The sequence below is a fragment of the Perognathus longimembris genome, chromosome 10, assembly GCF_023159225.1.
Source record: "Perognathus longimembris pacificus isolate PPM17 chromosome 10, ASM2315922v1, whole genome shotgun sequence".
In the NCBI taxonomy this organism is placed as follows: domain Eukaryota; kingdom Metazoa; phylum Chordata; class Mammalia; order Rodentia; family Heteromyidae; genus Perognathus; species Perognathus longimembris.
In genome coordinates this window covers 29929376-29952491 of record NC_063170.1, presented here as the reverse complement: position 1 = coordinate 29952491, position 23116 = coordinate 29929376, and positions in this window count along the sequence as shown.

The following is a 23116-nucleotide window of genomic DNA, read 5'->3' as shown; positions in this document are numbered from 1 at the left end:
ATGGAAGGGCTGCATTCCCCAGCTGGGGGAGGTGCCTCAGGCCCCTTCCATCTAGGGGGGGAAGATGGACCCCAACAAGCAGTAGCTTAATAAATTAAGTAATTACTGGTATGCTTACTGTACTGGTAACTCCCCAAAAGAATCTGTATTGTGGTGAGGGAACAGAAAAAAAAGCTCATTTAGGACCTGCACTTACAAAAGGGGTAGGCAGCTGTATATCAGGGAGTACAGCTTCTGAGAATAAAAACAGCTGGAGCTTGTTAAGGTAATTACACAGGGGAAAGGATAATGTACTGGGAACTCCTCAGAAGAATCTGATTTGTGGTGAGGGGAAAGAGATAAAAGCTCATTTAGGAACGACATGAACATGCTGCGTAGGTAGCTGTTTATCAGTAAATATCTCCACTGAGATTAAGAAAAGCAGTAGGTCAATAAATTAAGTACTTCCTGGTATGGTTACTGTACTGGTAACTCCCCAAAAGAATCTGGATTGTGGTGAGGGAACAGAGAAAAAAGCTCATATAGGACCTGCTCTTACGAAGGGGCTAGGCAGCTGTATATCAGGGAGTATCCCTTCTGAGAATAAAAACAGCTGGAGCTTGTTAAGGTAATTACACAGGGGAAAGGATAATGTACTGGGAACTCTTCAGAAGAATGTGATTTGTGGTGAGGAGAGAGAGATAAAAGCTCATTTAGGAACGACATGAAAATGCTGCATAGGTAGCTGTTTATCAGTAAATATCTCCACTGAGATTAAGAAAAGTAGTAGCTTAATAAATTAAGTACTTCCTGGTATGGTTACTGTAATGGTAACTCCCCAAAAGAATCTGGATTGTGGTGAGGGAACAGAGAAAAAAGCTCATTTAGGACCTGCACTTACGAAGGGGGTAGGCAGCTGTATATCAGGGAGTATCCCTTCTTAGAATAAAACCAGCTGGAGCTTGTTAAGGTAATTACACAGGGGAAAGGATAATGTACTGGGAACTCCTCAGAAGAATCTGATTTGTGGTGAGGCGAGAGAGATAAAAGCTCATTTAGGAATGACATGAACATGCTGCGTATGTAGCTGTTTATCAGTAAATATCTCCACTGAGATTAAGAAAAGCAGTAGCTTAATAAATTAAGGACTTCCTGGTATGGTTACTGGACTGTTAACTCCCCAAAAGAATCTGGATTGTGGTGAGGGAACAGAGAAAAAAGCTCATTTAGGACCTGCACTTACGAAGGGGGTAGGCAGCTGTATATCAGGGAGTATCCCCTCTGAGAATAAAAACAGCTAGAGCTTGTTAAGGTAATTACACAGGGGAAAGGATAATGTACTGGGAACTCCTCAGAAGAATCTGATTTGTGGTGAGGGGAGAGAGATAAAAGCTAATTTAGGAACGACATGAACATGCTGCATAGGTAGCTGTTTATCAGTAAATATCTCCACTGAGATTAAGAAAAAGCAGTAGCTTAATAAATTAAGTACTTCCTGGTATGGTTAGTGTACTGGTAACTCCCCAAAAGAATCTGGATTGTGGTGAGGGAATAGAGAAAAAAGCTCATTTAGGACCTGCACTTACGAAGGGGATAGCCAGCTGTATATCAGGGAGTATCCCTTCTGAGAATAAAAACAGCTGGAGCTTTTTAAGGAAATTACACAGGGGAAAGGATAAGGTACTGGGAACTCCACAGAAGAATCTGATTTGTGGTGAGGGGAGAGAGATAAAAGCTCATTTAGGAACGACATGAAAATGCTGCAAAGGTCGCTGTTTATCAGTGAATATCTCCACTGAGCTTAAGAGAAACAGTAGCTTAATAGATTAAGTACTTCCTGGTATGTTTACTGTACTGGTAATTCCCCAAATCAATCTGGATTGTGGTGAGGGAACAGAGAAAAAAAGCTCATTTAGGACCTGTACTTACGAAGGGGGTAGGCAGCTGTATATCAGGGAGTAAACCTTCTGAGAATAAAAACAGCTGGAGCTTGTTAAGGAAATTACACAGGGGAAAGGATAATGTACTGGGAACTCCTCAGAAGAATCTGATTTGTGGTGAGGGGAGAGAGATAAAAGCTCATTTACGAACGACATGAACATGCTGCATAGGTAGCTGTTTATCAGTAAATATCTCCACTGAGATTAAGAAAAGCAGTAGCTTAATAATTTAAGTACTTCCTGGTATGGTTACTGTACTGGAAACTCCCCAATAGAATCTGGATTGGGGTTAGGGAACAGAGAAGAAAGCTCATTTAGGACATGCACTTACGAAGGGGGTAGGCAGCTGTATATCAGGCAGTATCCCTTCTGAGAATAAAAACAGCTGGAGCTTGTTAAGGTAATTACACATGGGAAAGGATAATGTACTGGGAACTCCTCAGAAGAATCTGATTTGTGGTGAGGGGAGAGAGATAAAAGCTCATTTAGGAAGGACATGAACATGCTGCGTAGGTAGCTGTTTATCAGTAAATATCTCTACTGAGATTAAGAAAAGCAGTAGCTTAATAAATTAAGTACTTCCTGGTATGGTTACTGTACTGGTAACTCCCCAAAAGAATCTTGACTGTGGTGAGGGAACAGAGAAAAAAGCTCATTTAGGACCTGCACTTTCGAAGGGCGTAGGCAGCTGTGTATCAGGGATTATCCCTTCTGAGAATAAAAACAGCTGGAGCTTGTTAAGGTAATTACACAGGGGAAAGGATAATGTACTGGCAACTCCTCAGCAGAATCTGATTTGTGGTGATCTGAGAGAGATAAAAGCTGATTTAGGAACGACATGAACATGCTGCGTAGGTAGATGTTTAACAGTAAATATCTCCACTGATATTAAGAAAAGTAGTAGCTTAATAAATTAAGTACTTCCTGGTATGGTTACTGTAATGGTAACTCCCCAAAAGAATCTGGATTTTGGTAAGGGAACAGAGAAAAAAGCTCATTTAGGACCTGCACTTACGAAGGGGGTAGGCAGCTGTATATCAGGGAGTAAACCTTCTGAGAATAAAAACAGCTGAAACTTGTTAAGGTAATTACACAGGGGAAAAGATAATGTACTGGGAACTCCTCAGAAGAATCTGATTTGTGGTGAGGGGAGAGAGATAAAAGCTCATTTAGGAAGGACATGAACATGCTGCGTAGTTAGCTGTTTATCAGTAAATATCTCCACTGAGATTAAGAAAAGCAGTAGCTTAATAAATTAAGTACTTCCTGGTATGGTTACTGTACTGGTAACTACCCAAAACAATCTGGATTGTGGTGAGGGAACAGAGAAAAAAGCTCATTTAGGACCTGCACTTACGAAGGGGGTAGGCAGCTGTATATCAGGGAGTAAAACTTCTGAGAATACAAACAGCTGGAGCTTGTTAAGGTAATTACACAGGGTAAAGGATAATGAACTGGGAACTCCCCAGAACAATCTGATTTGTGGTGAGGGGAGAGAGATAAAAGCTCATTTAGGAACGACATGAACATGCTGCCTAGGTAGCTGTTTATCAGTAAATATCTCCACTGAGATTAAGAAAAACAGTAGCTTAATAAATTTAGTACTTCCTGGTATGGTTACTGTAATGGTAACTCCCCAAAAGAATCTGGATTTTGGTGAGGGAACAGAGAAAAAAGCTCATTTAGGACCTGCACTTACGAAGGGGGTAGGCAGCTGTGTATCAGGGAGTAAACCTTCTGAGAATAAAAACAGCTGGAGCTTGAAGAATCTGATTTGTGGTGAGGGGAGAGAGATAAAAGCTCATTTAGGAACGACATGAACATGCTGCATAGGTAGCTGTTTATCAGTAAATATCTCCACTGAGATTAAGAAAGCAGTTGTGGGGACTGCTTTCTCTGCTCCGGCTCAAATGCTTATTTTCTCTCTTATTGCCCTCCTATCGTCCTCTCCCCCAACCCTCGGCCTGCAGGTCTGTCGTGGTGAGACTTAGGGGCTTCTCCGTCCTGGCGTGCGCGCGACCCGCGTGGCAATGTGACCGCTATCCTACTCTAGGAGCTACGGACATAGACCACGGGTCAGCTTCTGAGAGCGAACTAACTTTATTGAGAGAGGGACAAGGGTAGATGATCCGGTTAAAGTTGGTTGGCCAGGATTCCCATAGGCCACGAGCTTTCAGGTGACCTCCAAGGGGCTGGTCACTTGACCTCCAAGGGGCTATGTCACTCTGAGCGCGCCAAACCAGGGCGGGGCTGGTAGGCGCCAGGCTGGCTGCCAGCTAAGTTGGGGGTGTCTTTGCCCGACCGGTTTCTCCGGATTCCAATGTAGAGAGGATGGAAGGGCTGCATTCCCCAGCTGGGGGAGGTGCCTCAGGCCCCTTCCATCTAGGGGGGTAAGATGGACCCCAACATCTGCCTCTTTTATATTTTTTTTCGAACAGCAGGAGGCGCCCTACTCGAGAGCGCGCCATGTCTTAGGTTGCCCCCCCCACCAAGGGGAGTCTTACCAGTCTCGGGCTAACGCCCTAGCTCTTCAGGCTGACCTTCCTGCCGGGCTGGCGGGCCCGATGAGAGGCCTTGGGGAGAGTGGGATTGGCACTCGAAAGAGAGCCTGATAATTTTTCCGGTGCCGGCGGACCTTACCGAGCAGCAGGTCCTAGGGTTTGAGTGACGACCCTATTGGGGTTCTTATATGTCTAAAAGGCCAAAGGCCACTTGGTACCTAGACAGCTCTGGTCCATCGCTTACAACAAGAGACCCAATGTAAACATAAGGTAAATGGGAGCATAAAGCAGACATGAGCATAAGCAATCGTAATACAAGGCAAATGCAAACATGAGCAACTGTAACACATGAGCAATTGTAACACATGAGTAATTACAACAAGGCACAAGGCAATGGAGGGTCTCTTATCGGGGTCAGTCCACAGAAAACAGGAATTCTGGTCCAGTCTGGTGTTGCTGAAGGCAGCGCAGATGGCTCTTCCTTCCCGCAATGGTGAGGTAGAGGGGCAGGTTCAGGTCCTGGTGATGTGGCGGCCAGGATGCTGGTAACTTAACAACTGAGGTTAGTAAACACTTCATAGTAAACATTGCAGCAAGGTGCCAATACCTTACTTATTATAAACCTTTATAATAAAACATTAAAGTGTCCAAGTCCTTTAGCTCCTATTTCCCTCCAATGGGGACCCCCAAGATAAGCAGCAAAGCGGGGAGCGAAAGAGAGGGACAACCGTGCAAAATTTCCCTTTGGTCCTTGTACAAGGCTGTGGGCCACGCTGCCACAGCAAACGTTACTCCAAAGGGCGTCAGGCAGGGTCCAGGGAAGAAACAGGGCCGACACTGGGTCCAGGTCCATCGCTGGTGCAGGCAGGCTTTCCCGTTTCTCCTTAGAAAATTCCACCTCTGTCTTTGCTTTCCTGAAAGGAAACAAGGGGAGACATCCCTCAAGGGCAGGTGCCCTTGGGTGGTCATTTTGTTGGACAATATTTTACATCTCTAGCTGGTATCCAGATTGGATTCGGTTCCCCAGTAGGGAAGACGCAAGCGAATCCCCTTCCTGCGCTGATAATTGGGTCGGGTCCACGCCACGCCCCTGTCAGAGAATCCTTCCACCGGGCCTCCACTTTTAAGTAGGGTGTTTGGCTTGACCAGTGTCTCTGGAAAGCCGACAGAGGTTGGTCCTTAGAGAAATTTAAAATATTCAATGTAAACATCGCTGTCCTCAGCTGGTCCTGGGGGCTTCCCCCCCCCTTTTTGTTTTAATAATTGATCCTTCAGGGTCCTGTTATGCCTCTCAATTATGGCTTGACCCTTTGGGTTATAAGGTATTCCAGTGGTATGTTTAATATTCCACATTTGGAAAAATGCCTGTAAAGGCTTACTGGTGAAACAAGGTCCATTATCTGTTTTAACCTGTAAAGGCAGTCCTAGGATAGCAAAACATTGTAAGAAGTGGCTTTCAGCATGCCGTGCTCTTTCACCGGTATGCAGAGAGGCCCAACATGCACCGGAGCATGTGTCAATGGACATAAATATATATTTTAGCCTTCCAAAGGGGGCGTAATGGGTCACATCAGTCTGCCAAATTAAATTGGGTCTTAAAGCTCTTGAATTCACACCTGGAGATTGCAAGAGAGGGACTTACACGAAAGGCATACATGATTTGCAAGTCCTTATAATCTTTTTTAAGTCTTTTATAGGAATTGAAGGAAATCTCTGATGTAACCCTCTCCAATTTAAGTGAGTATGCTCATGAATCCCTTTGGCCATTTGGAGGTTTTGAGGTTGTACAATGGCCAGAGCTATGATGGTTCCATTAGTGGCCAGCTGGTCAGCCATACGATTACCTTGTGCCAGGTCCCCAGGCAGTCCTTGGTGTCCACGAAGGTGCTGTAAAAAAATAGGCTCACTCCGCTCTTTTAACAGAGACCTGACTTGGATCATCAGAGGAGTGATTGGGTTTCCATCCAACTTGATATGTGAACATACCAGGTTGGGTAGCAAGTTAACCACATATAGACTATCAGAGAACAAGTTCATTGGCTGTTTAACATGGGTCAGTGCCAAGGCGACTGCGTACAGCTCTTTAAACTGTGCAGAGCCAGTGATGGCTTCAAAGTAATGGGTGTTATCTTTCCCACCGGCAGGGGGCGAGGCGGAGCGCACCACTACGGCAGAGCCGGCTCGCCCACCATCTGTAAAGACATTGGAAGCCTTGACAAGAGGCTTGGTAGAGAAAAGCACAGGGGGTGTCCATTGTAGCCTGGAAAATGAGGTCACCCATCTTGAAGTGCCATAGTGGCAATCTATCTTACCCATAAAGCCCTCCAGGGCACTAGACACACGTGAATTATTTCTCCTGACCCATTCAAAATCTGACAACCGGTAGGGAATAGTTAGCACGTCAGGATCTCTTCCATAATGTCTCAGGGAAGTGTCCCTGCCCTTAATTACCAAGTCAGCTAGCTGGTCCATCTGGGAATAAACTCTGGGAGCTCCTCCCACTGATGCGTGCACCCACTGAAGGGGCTCGCCTGATTGCGTAATTGCAGCTGAAGAGAGTTCAGATCCGGGGAGGATCCAAAGGCAAAGTGGGCACTTAGGCTTGTAGCGTGCCAGCTGTGCCTTATTTAATGCCAATTGGATTTTCTGGAAGGCTGTTTGGAGTGATGGAGTTATTGTAATAACATCAGTGGGCGCTTTGCCCTTCAAAGAGTCATGGAGCGGTAGTAACTCCTCTGTAGGCAGTTGAAGCCAGGATCTTAGCCAATTAATTTCACCTAACAGTCTTTGCATCTCCACCAGGGTATAAGTTGCCTGGAAGGATAACTGGGGCTTGAGTGGGCATACAGAGTCTAGTTTAATCTCTGCCCCCAAGATCTTGAAGGGGTATACTTTCTGAACCTTGTCACTGGCTATACGTAGCCCTCCTCTTTGAAGGAGTGTTTGGGCCTTGCTATAGGCCAAATCTAGCACATGGGCATCTGCTGATCCAATAATAATGTTGTCCAATTAAATGCATATAGTCCGATCTGCTCCTGTATCAATTAAGAATCGGAACTTTTTTCCAAATATCATGATTACTGTCTCTGGCAATAGGGACTGCCCAGCAAGGGGCTTTAGGCTGTTTATTGCCTTGGTTGGTGGGGAATCTGAAAGTCAGGCTGTAAAGCAGATGTTTTGTCCAGGACGCGTTCGGCCTGCCTCTCTCAAGAACCATCCTCCTGGATTCATGAAAATCTGTAGTTTCAAGGCCTCTGAATTTAAAAGTGGCCAGGCCAGTTTTTTTTTTTTTTTTTTTTTTGCTGCGGGGCGCCGCCGGCGCCGCAGAAAAGCGGCTCAGGGTTGCCGAAATCTGCATATGTATAGAGTCAAGCTGAGCCTCACATGGGGGAGGGGTAGCAAGCCTGCGGCTGCTCTGCTCATCTCCTGCCAGCCGCGGCTTTGGATTCCTGGGTACCGAACGAGCTTTCGTCCCAGGGTTTCTCGCGGAGTAGGGCGTCGGGGCCCCCTCCAGATCAAAGTTACCTCCGGCTTCCTTCTCCTGAATCCAGGGACTCCCCGCCCGGGTCCCAAGAGAGGCAAGCCTTGAGAGTCTTAATGGCTCGCAGTGGGAGTTTTCCCCATGGTGCTGTTTGTAATTCCCGCTCTAGTAGGTCCCAAGTTTCCCACGAGAGTGGGTTGGCTCCAGTTAGCCATGGGACCCTGTGGGTCAATTCCTCCCAAATTTGTATAGCGCAGGGCTCTGAGATATTAATCCCCGCGTTTTGGAGGGTGAACTTTAGGATCTTAAGGGGCGAATTGTTTCGCCGACTCTGGACTTGTCCCATCCTCTTACCTGGGGTGGGAGGATCACGCGTCTCAGGATTTCCAACCTGTTTCCATCAGGGCCTGTCGGGAGCCGGGCTTTCTCGCGTGGATTCGTGCAACCCACGTGGGCGAGACTGTGTGGGGACTGCTTTCTCTGCTCCGGGTCAAATGCTTATTTTCTCTCTTATTGCACTCCTATCGTCCTCTCCCCCAACCCTCGGCCTGCAGGTCTGTCGGGGTGAGACTTAGGGGCGTCTCCGTCCTGGCGTGCGCGCGACCCGCTTGGCATTGTGACCGCGATCCTACTCTGGGAGCTACGGACATAGACCACGGGTCAGCTTCTGAGAGCGAACTAACTTTATTGAGAGAGGGACAAGGGGAGATGATCCGGGGAAAGGGGGTTTGCCAGGATTCCCATAGGCCACGAGTTTCAGGTGACCTCCAAGGGGCTGGTCACTTGACCTCCAAGGGGCTACGTCACTCTGAGCGCGCCAAACCAGGGCGGGGCTGGTAGGCGCCAGGCTGGCTGCCAGCTAGGTTCGGGGTGTCTTTGCCGGACGGGTTTCTCCGGATTCCAATGTAGAGAGGATGGAAGGGCTGCATTCCCCAGCTGGGGGAGGTGCCTCAGGCCCCTTCCATCTAGGGGGGGAAGATGGACCCCAACAAGCAGTAGCTTAATAAATTAAGAAATTACTGGTATGCTTACTGTACTGGTAACTCCCCAAAAGAATCTGTATTGTGGTGAGGGAACAGAAAAAAAAGCTCATTTAGGACCTGCACTTACAAAAGGGGTAGGCAGCTGTATATCAGGGAGTACAGCTTCTGAGAATAAAAACAGCTGGAGCTTGTTAAGGTAATTACACAGAGGAAAGGATAATGTACTGGGAACTCCTCAGAAGAATCTGATTTAGTGGTGAGGGGAAAGAGATAAAAGCTCATTTAGGAACGACATGAACATGCTGCGTAGGTAGCTGTTTATCAGTAAATATCTCCACTGAGATTAAGAAAAGCAGTAGGTCAATAAATTAAGTACTTCCTGGTATGGTTACTGTACTGGTAACTCCCCAAAAGAATCTGGATTGTGGTGAGGGAACAGAGAAAAAAGCTCATATAGGACCTGCTCTTACGAAGGGGCTAGGCAGCTGTATATCAGGGAGTATCCCTTCTGAGAATAAAAACAGCTGGATCTTGTTAAGGTAATTACACAGGGGAAAGGATAATGTACTGGGAACTCTTCAGAAGAATGTGATTTGTGGTGAGGAGAGAGAGATAAAAGCTCATTTAGGAACGACATGAAAATGCTGCATAGGTAGCTGTTTATCAGTAAATATCTCCACTGAGATTAAGAAAAGTAGTAGCTTAATAAATTAAGTACTTCCTGGTATGGTTAGTGTACTGGTAACTCCCCAAAAGAATCTGGATTGTGGTGAGGGAACAGAGAAAAAAGCTCATTTAGGACCTGCACTTACGAAGGGGGTAGGCAGCTGTATATCAGGGAGTATCCCTTCTTAGAATAAAACCAGCTGGAGCTTGTTAAGGTAATAACACAGGGGAAAGGATAATGTACTGGGAACTCCTCAGAAGAATCTGATTTGTGGTGAGGCGAGAGAGATAAAAGCTCATTTAGGAATGACATGAACATGCTGCGTACGTAGCTGTTTATCAGTAAATATCTCCACTGAGAATAAGAAAAGCAGTAGCTTAATAAATTAAGGACTTCCTGGTATGGTTACTGGACTGTTAACTCCCCAAAAGAATCTGGATTGTGGTGAGGGAACAGAGAAAAAAGCTCATTTAGGACCTGCACTTACGAAGGGGGTAGGCAGCTGTATATCAGGGAGTATCCCCTCTGAGAATAAAAACAGCTAGAGCTTGTTAAGGTAATTACACAGGGGAAAGGATAATGTCCTGGGAACTCCTCAGAAGAATCTGATTTGTGGTGAGGGGAGAGAGATAAAAGCTCATTTAGGAACGACATGAACATGCTGCATAGGTAGCTGTTTATCAGTAAATATCTCCACTGAGATTAAGAAAAGCAGTAGCTTAATAAATTAAGTACTTCCTGGTATGGTTAGTGTACTGGTAACTCCCCAAAAGAATCTGGATTGTGGTGAGGGAATAGAGAAAAAAGCTCATTTAGGACCTGCACTTACGAAGGGGATAGCCAGCTGTATATCAGGGAGTATCCCTTCTGAGAATAAAAACAGCTGGAGCTTTTTAAGGAAATTACACAGGGGAAAGGATAATGTACTGGGAACTCCTCAGAAGAATCTGATTTGTGGTGAGGGGAGAGAGATAAAAGCTCATTTAGGAACGACATGAAAATGCTGCAAAGGTAGCTGTTTATCAGTGAATATCTCCACTGAGCTTAAGAGAAACAGTAGCTTAATAGATTAAGTACTTCCTGGTATGTTTACTGTACTGGTAATTCCCCAAAACAATCTGGATTGTGGTGAGGGAACAGAGAAAAAAGCTCATTTAGGACCTATACTTACGAAGGGGGTAGGCAGCTGTATATCAGGGAGTAAACCTTCTGAGAATAAAAACAGCTGGAGCTTGTTAAGGAAATTACACAGGGGAAAGGATAATGTACTGGGAACTCCTCAGAAGAATCTGATTGGTGGTGAGGGGAGAGAGATAAAAGCACATTTACGAACGACATGAACATGCTGCATAGGTAGCTGTTTATCAGTAAATATCTCCACTGAGATAAAGAAAAGCAGTAGCTTAATAATTTAAGTACTTCCTGGTATGGTTACTGTACTGGAAACTCCCCAAAAGAATCTGGATTGGGGTTAGGGAACAGAGAAGAAAGCTCATTTAGGACATGCACTTACGAAGGGGGTAGGCAGCTGTATATCAGGCAGTATCCCTTCTGAGAATAAAAACAGCTGGAGCTTGTTAAGGTAATTACACATGGGAAAGGATAATGTACTGGGCACTCCTCAGAAGAATCTTATTTGTGGTGAGGGGAGAGAGATAAAAGTTCATTTAGGAAGGACATGAACATGCTGCATAGGTAGCTGTTTATCAGTAAATATCTCTACTGAGATTAAGAAAAGCAGTAGCTTAATAAATTAAGTACTTCCTGGTATGGTTACTGTACTGGTAACTCCCCAAAAGAATCTTGACTCTGGTGAGGGAACAGAGAAAAAAGCTCATTTAGGACCTGCACTTTCGAAGGGCGTAGGCAGCTGTGTATCAGGGATTATCCCTTCTGAGAATAAAAACAGCTGGAGCTTGTTAAGGTAATTACACAGGGGAAAGGATAATGTACTGGCAACTCCTCAGCAGAATCTGATTTGTGGTGAGCTGAGAGAGATAAAAGCTGATTTAGGAACGACTTGCACATGCTTCGTAGGTAGATGTTTAACAGTAAATATCACCACTGATATTAAGAAAAGTAGTAGCTTAATAAATTAAGTACTTCCTGGTATGATTAGTGTACTGGTAACTCCCCAAAAGAATCTGGATTGTGTTGAGGGAACAGAGAAAAAAGCTCATTTAGGACCTGCACTTACGAAGGGGGTAGTCAGCTGTATATCAGGGAGTAAACCTTCTGAGAATAAAAACAGCTGGAGATTGTTAAGGTAATTACACAGGGGAAAGGATAATGTACTGGCAACTCCTCAGCAGAATCTGATTTGTGGTGAGCTGAGAGAGATGAAAGCTGATTTAGGAACGACATGAACATGCTGCGTAGGTAGATGTTTAACAGTAAATATCTCCACTGAGATTGAGAAAAGCAGTAGCATAATAAAATAAATACTTCCTGGTATGGTTACTCTACTGGTAACTCTTCAAAAGAATCTGGATTGTGGTGAGGGAACAGAGAAAAAAGCTCATTTATGAGCTGCACTTACCCAGGGGGTAGGCAGCTGTATATGAGGGAGTAACCCTTCTGGGAATAAAAACAGCTGGAGCTTGTTAAGGTAATTACACAGGGGAAAGGATAATGTACTGGGAACTCCTCAGAAGAATCTGATTTGTGGTGAGGGGAGAGAGATTAAAGCTCATTTAGGAACGACATTAACATGCTGCATAGGTAGCTGTTTATCAGTAAATATCTCCACTGAGATTAAGAAAAGAAGTAGCTTAATAAATTAAGTACTTCCTGGTATGGGTACTGTACTGGTAACTCCCCAAAAGAATCTGGATTGTGGTGAGGGAACAGAGAAAAAAGCTCATTTAAGACCTGCACTTACGAAGGGGGTAGGCAGCTGTATATCAGGGAGTAAACCTTCTGAGAATAAAAACAGCTGAAGTTTGTTAAGGTAATTACACATGCGAAAGGATAATGTACTGGGAACTCCTCAGAAGAATCTGATTTTTGGTGAGGGGAGAGAGATAAAGCTCATTTAAGAACGACATGAACATGCTTCATAGGTAGCTGGTTATCAGTAAATACCTCCACTGAGATTAAGAAAAGCAGTAGCTTAATAATTAAGTACTTCCTGGTATGGTTACTGTACTGGTAACTAACCAAAAGAATCTGGATTGTGGTGAGGGAACAGAGAAAAAAGCTCATTTAGGACCTGCACTTACAAATTGGGTAGGGAGCTGTATATCAGGGAGTATCCCATCTGAGAATAAAAACATCTGGTGCTTGTTAAGGTAATTACACAGGGGAAAGGATAATGGACTGGGAACTCCTCAGAAGAATCTGATGTGTGGTGAGGTTAGAGATAAAAGCTCATTTAGGAACGACATGAACATGCTGTGTATGTAGCTGTTTATCAGTAAATATCTCCACTGAGATTAAGAAAAGTAGTAACTTAGTAAATTAAGTACTTCCTGGTATGGTTACTGTACTGGTAACTCCCCAAAAGAATGTGGATTGTGGTGAGACAACAGAGAAAAAAGCTCATTTAGGACCTGCACTTAAGAAGGGGGTAGGCAGCTGTATATCAGGGAGTAAACCTTCTGAGAATAAAAATAGCTGGAGCTTGTTAAGGTAATTACACAGGGGAAAGGATAATGTACTGGGAACTCCTCAGAAGAATCTGATTTGTGGTGGGGGGAGAGAGATAAAAGCTCATTTAGGAACGACATGAACATGCTGCTTGGGTAGCTGTTTATCAGTAAACATCTCCATTGAGATTAAGAAAAGCAGTATCTTAATAAATTAAGTACTTCCTGTTATGGTTACTGTACTGGTAACTCCCCAAAATAATCTGGATTGTGGTGAGGGAACAGAGAATAAAGCTCATTTAGGATCTGCACTTAAGAAGGGGGTAAGCAGCTGTATATCAGGGAGTAAACCTTCTGAGAATAAAAACAGCTGGAGCTTGTTAAGGTAATTACACAGGGGAAATGATAATGTACTGGGAACTCCTCAGAAGAATCTGATTTGTGGTGAGGTAACAGAGAAAAAAAGCTCATTTAGGACCTGCACTTACGAAGGGGGTAGGCAGCTGTATATCAGGGAGTATACCTTCTGAGAATAAAAACAGCTGGAGCTTGTTAAGGTAATTACACAGGGGAAAGGATAATGTACTGTTAACTCCTCAGAAGATTCTGATTTGTGGTGAGGGGAGAGAGATAAAAGTTTATATGGGAACGACAGGAACATGCTGTGTAGGTAGCTGTTTATCAGTACATATCTCCACTGAGATTAAGAAAAGCAGTAGCTTAATAAATTAAGTACTTCCTGGTATGGTTACTTTACTGATAACTCCCCAAAAGAATCTGGATTGTGGTGAGGGAACAGAGAAAAAAGCTCATTTAGGACCTGCACTTACGAAGGGGGTAGGCAGCTGTATATCAGGGAGTAAACCTTCTGAGAACAAAAACAGCTGGAGCTTGTTAAGGTAATTACACAGGGGAAATGATAATGTACTGGGAACTACTCAGAAGAATCTGATTTGTGGTGAGAGGAGAGAGATAAAAGCTCATTTAGGAACGACATGAACATGCTGCGTATGTAGCTGTTTATCAATAAATATCTCCACTGAGATTATGAAAAGCAGTAGCTTAATAAATTAAGTACTTCCTGGTATGGTTACTGTACTGGTAACTCCCCAAAAGAATCTGGATTGTGGTGAGGGAACAGAGAAAAAAGCTCATTTAGGACCTGCACTTACGAAAGGGGTAGGCAGCTGTATATCAGGGAGTAAACTTTCTGAGAATAAAAACATCTGGGGGATGTTAAGGTAATTACACAGGGGAAAGGATAATGTACTGGGTACTCCTCAGAAGAATCTGATTTGTGTTGAGGGGAAAGAGATAAAAGCTCATTTAGGAACGACATGAACATGCTGCGTATGTAGCTATTTATCAGTAAATATCTCCACTGAGATTAAGAAAAGCAGTAGCTTAATAAATTAAGTACTTCCTGGTATGGTTACTGTACTTGTAACTCCCCAAAAAGTCTGGAATCTGGTGAGGGAACAGAGAAAAAAGCTCATTTAGGACCTGCAATTACGAAGGGGGTAGGCAGCTGTATATCAGGGAGTACCGCTTCTGAGAATAAAAACAGCTCGAGCTTGTTAAGGTAATTACACAGGGGAAAGGATAATGTACTGGGAACTCCTCAGAAGAATCTGATTTGTGGTGAGGGGAGAGAGATAATAGCTCATTTAGGATCGACATGCACATGCTGCGTAGGTAGCTGTTTATCAGTAAATATCTTCACTGAGATTAAGAAAAGCAGTAGCTTAATAAATTAAGTACTTCCTGGTATGGTTACTGTACTGGTAACTCCCCAAAAGAATCTGGATTGTGGTGAGGGAACAGAGAAAAAAGCTCATTTAGGATCTGCTATTCAGAAGGGGGTAGGCAGCTGTCTATCAGGGAGTAAAACTTCTGAGAATAAAAACAGCTGGAGCTTGTTAAGGTAATTACACAGGGGAAAGGATAATGTACTGGGAACTGCTCAGAAGAATCTGATTTGTGGTGAGGGAACAGAGAAAAAAGCTCATTTACGACCTGCACTTAAAAAGGGGGTAGGCAGCTGTATATCAGGGAGTAAACCTTCTGAGAATAAAAACAGCTGGAGCTTGTTAAGTTAATTACACAGGGGAAAGGATAATGTACTAGGAACTCCTCAGAAGAATTTGATTTGTGGTGAGTGGAGAGAGATAAAAGCTCATTTAGGAACGACATGAACATGCTGCGTAGGTAGCTGTTTATCAGTAAATATCTCCACTGAGATTAAGAAAAGCAGTAGCTTAATAAATTAAGTACTTCCTGGTATGGTTACTGTATGGTAACTCCCCAAAAGAATCTGGATTGTGGTGAGGGAACAGAGAAAAAAGCTCATTTAGGACCTGCACTTACGAAGGGGGTAGGCAGCTGTATATCAGGGAGTAAAGCGTCTGAGAATAAAAACAGCTGGAGCTTGTTAAGGTAATTACACAGGGGAAAGGATAATGTACTGGGAAATCCTCAGAAGAATCTGATTTGTGGTGAGGGGAGAGAGATAAAAGCTCATTTAGGAACGACATGAACATGCTGCGTAGGTAGCTGTTTATCAGTAAATATCTCCACTGAGATTAAGAAAAGCAGTGGCTTAATAAATTAAGTACTTCCTGGTATGGTTACTGTACTGGTAACTCCCCAAAAGAATCTGGATTGTGGTGATGGAACAGAGAAAAAAGCTCATTTAGGAACTGCACTTTTGAAGGGGGTAGGCAGCTGTATATCAGGAAGTAAAACTTCTGAGTATAAAAACAGCTGGAACTTGTTAAGGTAATTACACAGAGGAAAGGCTAATGTACTGGGAACTCCTCAGAAGAATCTGATTTGTGGTGAGGTGAGAGAGATAAAAGCTCATTTAGGAACGACATGAACATGCTGCGTAGGTAGCTCTTTATCAGTAAATATCTCCACTGAGATTAAGAAAAGCAGTAGCTTAATTAATTAAGTACTTCCTGGTATGGTTACTGTACTGGTAACTCCCCAAAAGAATCTGGATTGCGGTGAGGGAACAGAGAAAAAAGCTGATTTAAGACCTGCACTTACGAAGGGGATAGGCAGCTGTATATCAGGGAGTAAACCTTCTGAGAATAAAAACAGCTGGAAGTGTTAAGGTAATTACACAGGGGAAAGGATAATGTACAGGGAAGTAATCAGAAGAATCTGATTTGTCGTGAGGGGAGAGAGATAAAAGCTCATTTAGGAACGACATGAACATGCTGCGTAGGTAGCTGTTTATCAGTAAATATCTCCACTGAGATTAAGAAAAGCAGTAGCTTAATAAATTAAGTACTTCCTGGTATGGTTACTGTACTGGTAACTCCCTAAAAGAATCTGGATTGTGGTGAGGGAACAGAGAAAAAAGCTCATTTAGGACCTGCACTTACGAAGGGGGTAGGCAGCTGTATATCAGGGAGTAAACCTTCTGAGAATAAAAACAGCTGGAACTTGTTAAGGTAATTACAAATGGGAAAGGATAATGTACTGGGAACTCCTCAGGAGAATCTGATTTGGGGTGAGGGTATAGAGATAAAACCTCATTTAGTAACGACATGAACATGCTGCATACGTAGCTGTTTATCTGCAAATATCTCCACTGAGATTAAGAAAAGCAGTAGCTTAATAAATTAAGTACTTTCTGGTATGGTTACTGTACTGGTAACTCCCCAAGAGAATCTGGATTGTGGTGAGGGCACTGAGAATAAAGCTCATTTAGGACCTGCACTTACAAAGGGGGTAGCCAGCTGTATATCAGGGAGTAACCCTTCTGAGAATAAAAACAGCTGGAGCTTGTTATTGTAATCACACAGGGGAAAGAATAATGTACTGGGAACTCCTCAGAAGAATCTGATTTGTGGCGAGGGGAGAGAGATAAAAGCTCATATAGGAACGACATGAACATGCTGCGTAGGTAGCTGTTTATCAGTAAATATCTCCACTGAGATTAAGAAAAGCAGTAGCTTAATAAATTACGTACTTCCTGGTATGGTTACTGTACTGGTAACTCCCCAAAAGAATCTGGATTGTGGTGAGGGAACAGAGAAAAAAGCTCATTTAGGACCTGCACTTACGAAGGGTGTAGGCAGCTGTATATCAGGGAGTAAGCCTGAGAATAAAAACAGCTGGAGCTTGTTAAGATAATTACGCAGGGGAAAGGATAATGTACTGGGAACTCCTCAGAAGAATCTGATTTGTGGTGAGGGGAGAGAGATAAAAGCTCATTTAGGAACGACATGAACATGCTGCGTAGGTAGCTGTTTATCAGTAAATATCTCCACTGAGATTAAGAAAAGCAGTAGCTTAATAAATTAAGTATTTCCTTGTATGGTTACTGTACTGGTAACTCCCCAAAAGAATCTGGATTGTGGTGAGGGAAGAGAGAAAAAAGCTCATTTAGGACCTGCACTTACGAAGGGGGTAGGCAGCTGTATATCAGGGAGTAAACCTTCTGAGAATAAATGTATACTCACCGAACAAAAGAGGCCCGACATATGTCAAGCAAATTCTCACAGAATTACAGAGCAAGATAGATGCAAACACAATCATAGTGGGTGACTTTAATACTCCTCTCTCTCCAATAGACAGATCCAACACCCAGAGGATTAGTAAGGGAGCTGAGGACCTAAATAACACCATTTCCCAAATGGATCTAATAGACCTATATAGAACCTTCCACACTACAGAGACCCAATACACCTTCTTTTCAGCAGCCCATGGATCATATTCCAAAATAGACCACGTCATAGCCCACACAAAGAACCTCAGCAAATACAAAAGTATTGACATCATCCCATGTATTATATCTGATCACAGTGGATTAAAGTTAACCCTCAACAACAAAGGATACCACAGAGCCTATACACACTCTTGGAGGCTAAACCCCACGCTGCTATCCAACACTTGGGCCACAGATCAAATTAAAGATGAAATCAAGGAATTCATAAGCCACAATGACAAAGAAAACACATCACAAAGAAACCTATGGGACACAGCTAAGGCAGTACTGAGGGGCAAGATCATTGCACTCAGTACCCACATTAAAAGAATGGAAGCAGAGCAGGTGAATACACTCACGATGAAACTAAAACAACTGGAGAAACAAGAAATGACAGAATCTAAAACGACTAGGAGGGGAGAGATTACAAAGATTAAAGAAGAGATAAATCTGATTGAAAATAGAAAGACCATTCAACAAATAAATAAGACTAAATGCTGGTTCTTTGAGAAAATAAACAAAATTGACAGGCCCCTTGCAAGACTCACAAAAAAAAGAAGAGAAGAGACTCATATTCGTAAAATCAGGGACTCCACAGGAAAAATTACGACAAGTACACACGATATTCAAAAAATCATAAGGAGCTATTTCCAAAACCTCTACTCAGCAAAAAACAATAATTTTACAGAAATGGATCAATTCTTAGAGAAGTACAAACTGCCCAAACTGAACCAAGAAGAAATAAGTCAACTAAATAAACCAATAACTTACAGTGAGATACAAGAGGTAATCAAGAACCTCCCTACTAAGAAGAGCCCAGGCCCAGATGGATTCACCAATGAATTCTACAAAACCTTTAGTGAGGAGCTAATTCCAATACTCCTCAAACTCTTCCGCGAAATAGAAACGGAGGGAGAAATCCCGAACTCATTCTATGAAGCTAATATCATACTCATCCCCAAACCAGGCAAAGATCCAACAAAAAAAGAGAACTACAGACCAATATCACTAATGAACACAGATGCAAAGCTTCTCAATAAAATATTAGCTAACAGGATCCAGAAACTGATTAAGAATATCATACATCATGACCAATTAGGCTTCATCCCTCAGTCACAAGGATGGTTCAACATCCGTAAATCAATCAATGTAATTCACCACATAAACAGAACTAAAATCAAGAATCACATTGTTATCTCAGTTGATGCCCAAAAAGCCTTCGACAAAATACAACATCCATACCTATTAAAAGCTTTGGAGAGAACAGGAATAGATGGAACATTCCTCAAAACAATAAAAGCCATATACAACAGACCAACTGCTAATATCATATTAAATGGAGAGAAACTTAAATCATTCCCCCTAAACACAGGAACAAGACAAGGATGCCCACTCTCCCCACTTCTGTTCAACATAGTGCTGGAATCCCTAGCCATAGCAATAAGGCAAGAGGAGGACATCAAAGGGATCCACGTCGGCAAGGAAGAAATCAAGTTATCCCTATTCGCAGACGACATGATCTTATATCTCAAGGACCCAAAAAACTCAGTACCCAAACTCCTACATCTAATAAACCAATTTGGCAAAGTAGCAGGATACAAAATCAATCCACAAAAGTCAGCAGCTTTTCTGTACACCAGCAATAGACAAACAGAAAAGGAAATTATGGAAACAATTCCATTTACAGTAGCCAAAAAAAGAATAAAGTACCTAGGGATCAACTTAACCAAGGACGTGACGGACCTATTCAATGAAAACTACAAAAATCTAATAAGGGAAATCAAAGAAGACACAAGGAGATGGAAAGACCTCCCATGCTCATGGGTAGGCAGAATCAATATAGTGAAAATGGCCATATTGCCCAAATTGTTATACAAATTCAATGCAATACCAATCAAAATCCCAGCCACATTCTTCACTGAAATAGAGAAACCAGTCCATAAATTCATATGGAACAGCAAAAAACCTAGAATAGCCAAAGCAATTCTAGGCAAAAAACATAGTGCAGGAGGTATCACCATACCAGACTTCAAGCTCTACTACAAGGCCATCATAACAAAAACAGCATGGTATTGGTATAAAAACAGATCGGAAGACCAGTGGATTAGAATTGAAGACCCAGAAATAAAACCGCACTCTTACAGCAAACTGATATTCGACAAAGGAGCTAAAGACATACAATGGAATAAACATAGCCTCTTCAACTACTGGTGCTGGGAGAACTGGGCAGCCATATGCAGAAAACTCAAAGTAGACCCAAGCCTATCACCATGCACCAAGATCAACTCAAAATGGATCAAGGACCTCAACATCAGACCTGAATCCTTGAAACTACTGAAGGACAGAGTAGGAAAGACACTAGAACTTATAGGCACAGGAAGGAACTTCCTGAATAGAGTCCCAGGGGCACAACAAATAGGGGAAAGACTCAACAAATGGGACTACTACAAATTAAAAAGTTTCTGCACAGCTAAGGTCATAGCCACCAAAATAGAAAGACAGCCAACGATATGGGAAAGGATATTTACCAGCACAGCAACAGACAAAGGCCTGATATCTGTCATCTACAGAGAACTCAAAAAACTAAGCCCCTCCAAGCCCAATAAACCTATTAGGAAATGGGCAAAAGAGCTAAAGAGAGACTTCACAAGAGAAGATATAAAAATGGCAAAGAAACACATGAGGAAATGCTCAACATCCCTGCTAGTAAAGGAAATGCAAATAAAAACAACCCTGAGATACCACCTCAGCCCAGTTAGAATGGCCTATACTCTGAACTCAGGAAACAACAAATGCTGGAGGGGCTGTGGGGAAAGAGGAACCCTTCTCCATTGTTGGTGGGAGTGCAAATTAGTACAACCACTTTGGAGAACAGTATGGAGGTTTCTCAAAAAGCTCAATATAGACCTACCCTATGACCCAGCCATACCACTCCTAGGCATCTATCCTAAACAGCAAAACCCAAGATATCAAAAGGACATTTGTACTTCCATGTTTATTGCGGCACAATTCACAATAGCCAAAATTTGGAAACAACCCAGATGCCCCTCCACAGATGAATGGATCCAAAAAATATGGTACTTATACACAATGGAATACTACATAGCGATTAGGAATGGTGAAATACTGTTATACGCAGGGAAATGGTCAGAAATCGAACAAATAATGTTGAGCGAGACAAGCCTAGAACACAGAAAACAAAGGGGCATGATCTCCCTGATATATGACGGTTAACAAAGGGAGATGGAGAGACAGTAGAGACCAAGTCTGTGAACACTGTATATGTGCTTGATACATTGTAAATTGCATATGGGTCTACCTGACCTAGACAAGGGATGGAAAAACAGGTTGTAAGATATCACAAGAAATGTACACAATGCCCTACTATGTAACTATACTCTCATTGCACAACACCGTGTAAAAAAATTTTTTTTGCTTAATTAATAATAAAAAAAATTAAAAAAAAAGAAGAATCTGATTTGTGGTGAGGGGAGAGAGATAAAAGCTCATTTAGGAACGACATGAACATGCTGCGTAGGTAGCTGTTTATCAGTAAATATCTCCACTGAGATTAAGAAAAGCAGTAGCTTAATAAATTACGTACTTCCTGGTATGGTTACTGTACTGGTAACTCCCCAAAAGAATCTGGATTGTGGTGAGGGAACAGAGAAAAAAGCTCATTTAGGACCTGCACTTACGAAGGGGATAGGCAGCTGTATATCAGGGAGTAAACATGAGAATAAAAACAGCTGGAGCTTCTTAAGGTAATTACACAGGGAAAAGGATAATGTACTGGGAACTCCTTAGAAGAATCTGATTTGTGGTGAGGGAACAGAGAAAAAAGCTCATTTAGGACCTGCACTTACGAAGGGGGTAGGCAGCTATATATCAGGGAGAAAACCTTCTGAGAATAAAAACAGCTGAAGCTTGTTAAGGTAATTACACAGGGGAAAGGATAATGTACTGGGAACTCCTCAGAAGAATCTGATTTGTGGTGAGGGGAGAGAGATAAAATCTCATTTAGGAACGACATGAACATGCTGTGTAGGTAGCTGTTTATCAGTAAATATCTCCACTGAGATTAAGGAAAGCAGTAGCTTAATAAATTAAGTACTTCCTGGTATGGTTACTGTACTGGTAACTCCCCAAAAGAATCTGGATTGTGGTGAGGGAACAGAGAAAAAAGCTCATTTAGGACCTGCACTTACGAAGGGGCTAGGCAGCTGTATATCAGGGAGTATCCCTTTTGAGAATAAAAACGGCTGGGGCTTGTTAATATAATTACACAAGGGAAAGGATAATGTACTGGGAACTCCTCAGAAGAATCTGATTGTGGTGAGGGGAGAGAGATAAAAGCTCATTTAGGAACGACATGAAAATGCTGCCTAGGTAGCGGTTCATCAGTAAATATCTCCACTGAGATTAAGAAAAGCATTAGCTTAATAAATTAAGTACTTCCTGGTTTGGTTACTGTACTGGTAACTACCCAAAAGAATCTGGATTGTGGTGAGGGAAAGAGAAAAAAGCTCATTTAGGACCTGCACTTACGAAGGGGGTAGGCAGCTGTATATCAGGGAGTAAAACTTCTTAGAAAAAAAACAGCTGGAGCTTGTTAAGGTAATTACACAGGGGAAAGGATAATGTACTGGGAACTCCTCAGAAGAATCTGATTTGTGGTGAGTGGAGAGAGATAAAAGCTCTTTAAGAACGACATGAACATGCTGCGTAGGTAGCTGTTTATCAGTAAATATCTCCACTGAGATTAAGAAAAGCAGTAACTTATTGAATTAAGTACTTCCTGGTATGGTTACTGTACTGGTAACTCCCCAAAAGAATCTGGATTGTGGTGAGAGAACAGAGAAAAAAGCTCATTTAGGACCTGCACTTACGAAGGGGGTAGGCAGCTGTATATCAGGGAGTAAACCTTCTGAGAATTAAAACTGCTGGAGCTTGTTAAGGTAATTAAACAGGGGAAAGGATAATGTACTGGGAACTCCTCCGAAGAATCTGATTTGTGGTGAGGGGAGAGAGATAAAAGCTCATTTAGGAACGACATGAACATGCTGCCTAGGTATCTGTTTATCAGTAAATATCTCCACTGAGATTATGTAAAGCATTAGCTTAATAAATTAAGTACTTCCTGGTTTGGTTACTGTACTGGTAACTACCCAAAAGAATCTGGATTGTGGTGAGGAAAAGAGAAAAAAGCTCATTTAGGACCTGCACTTACGAAGGGGGTAGTCAGCTGTATATCAGGG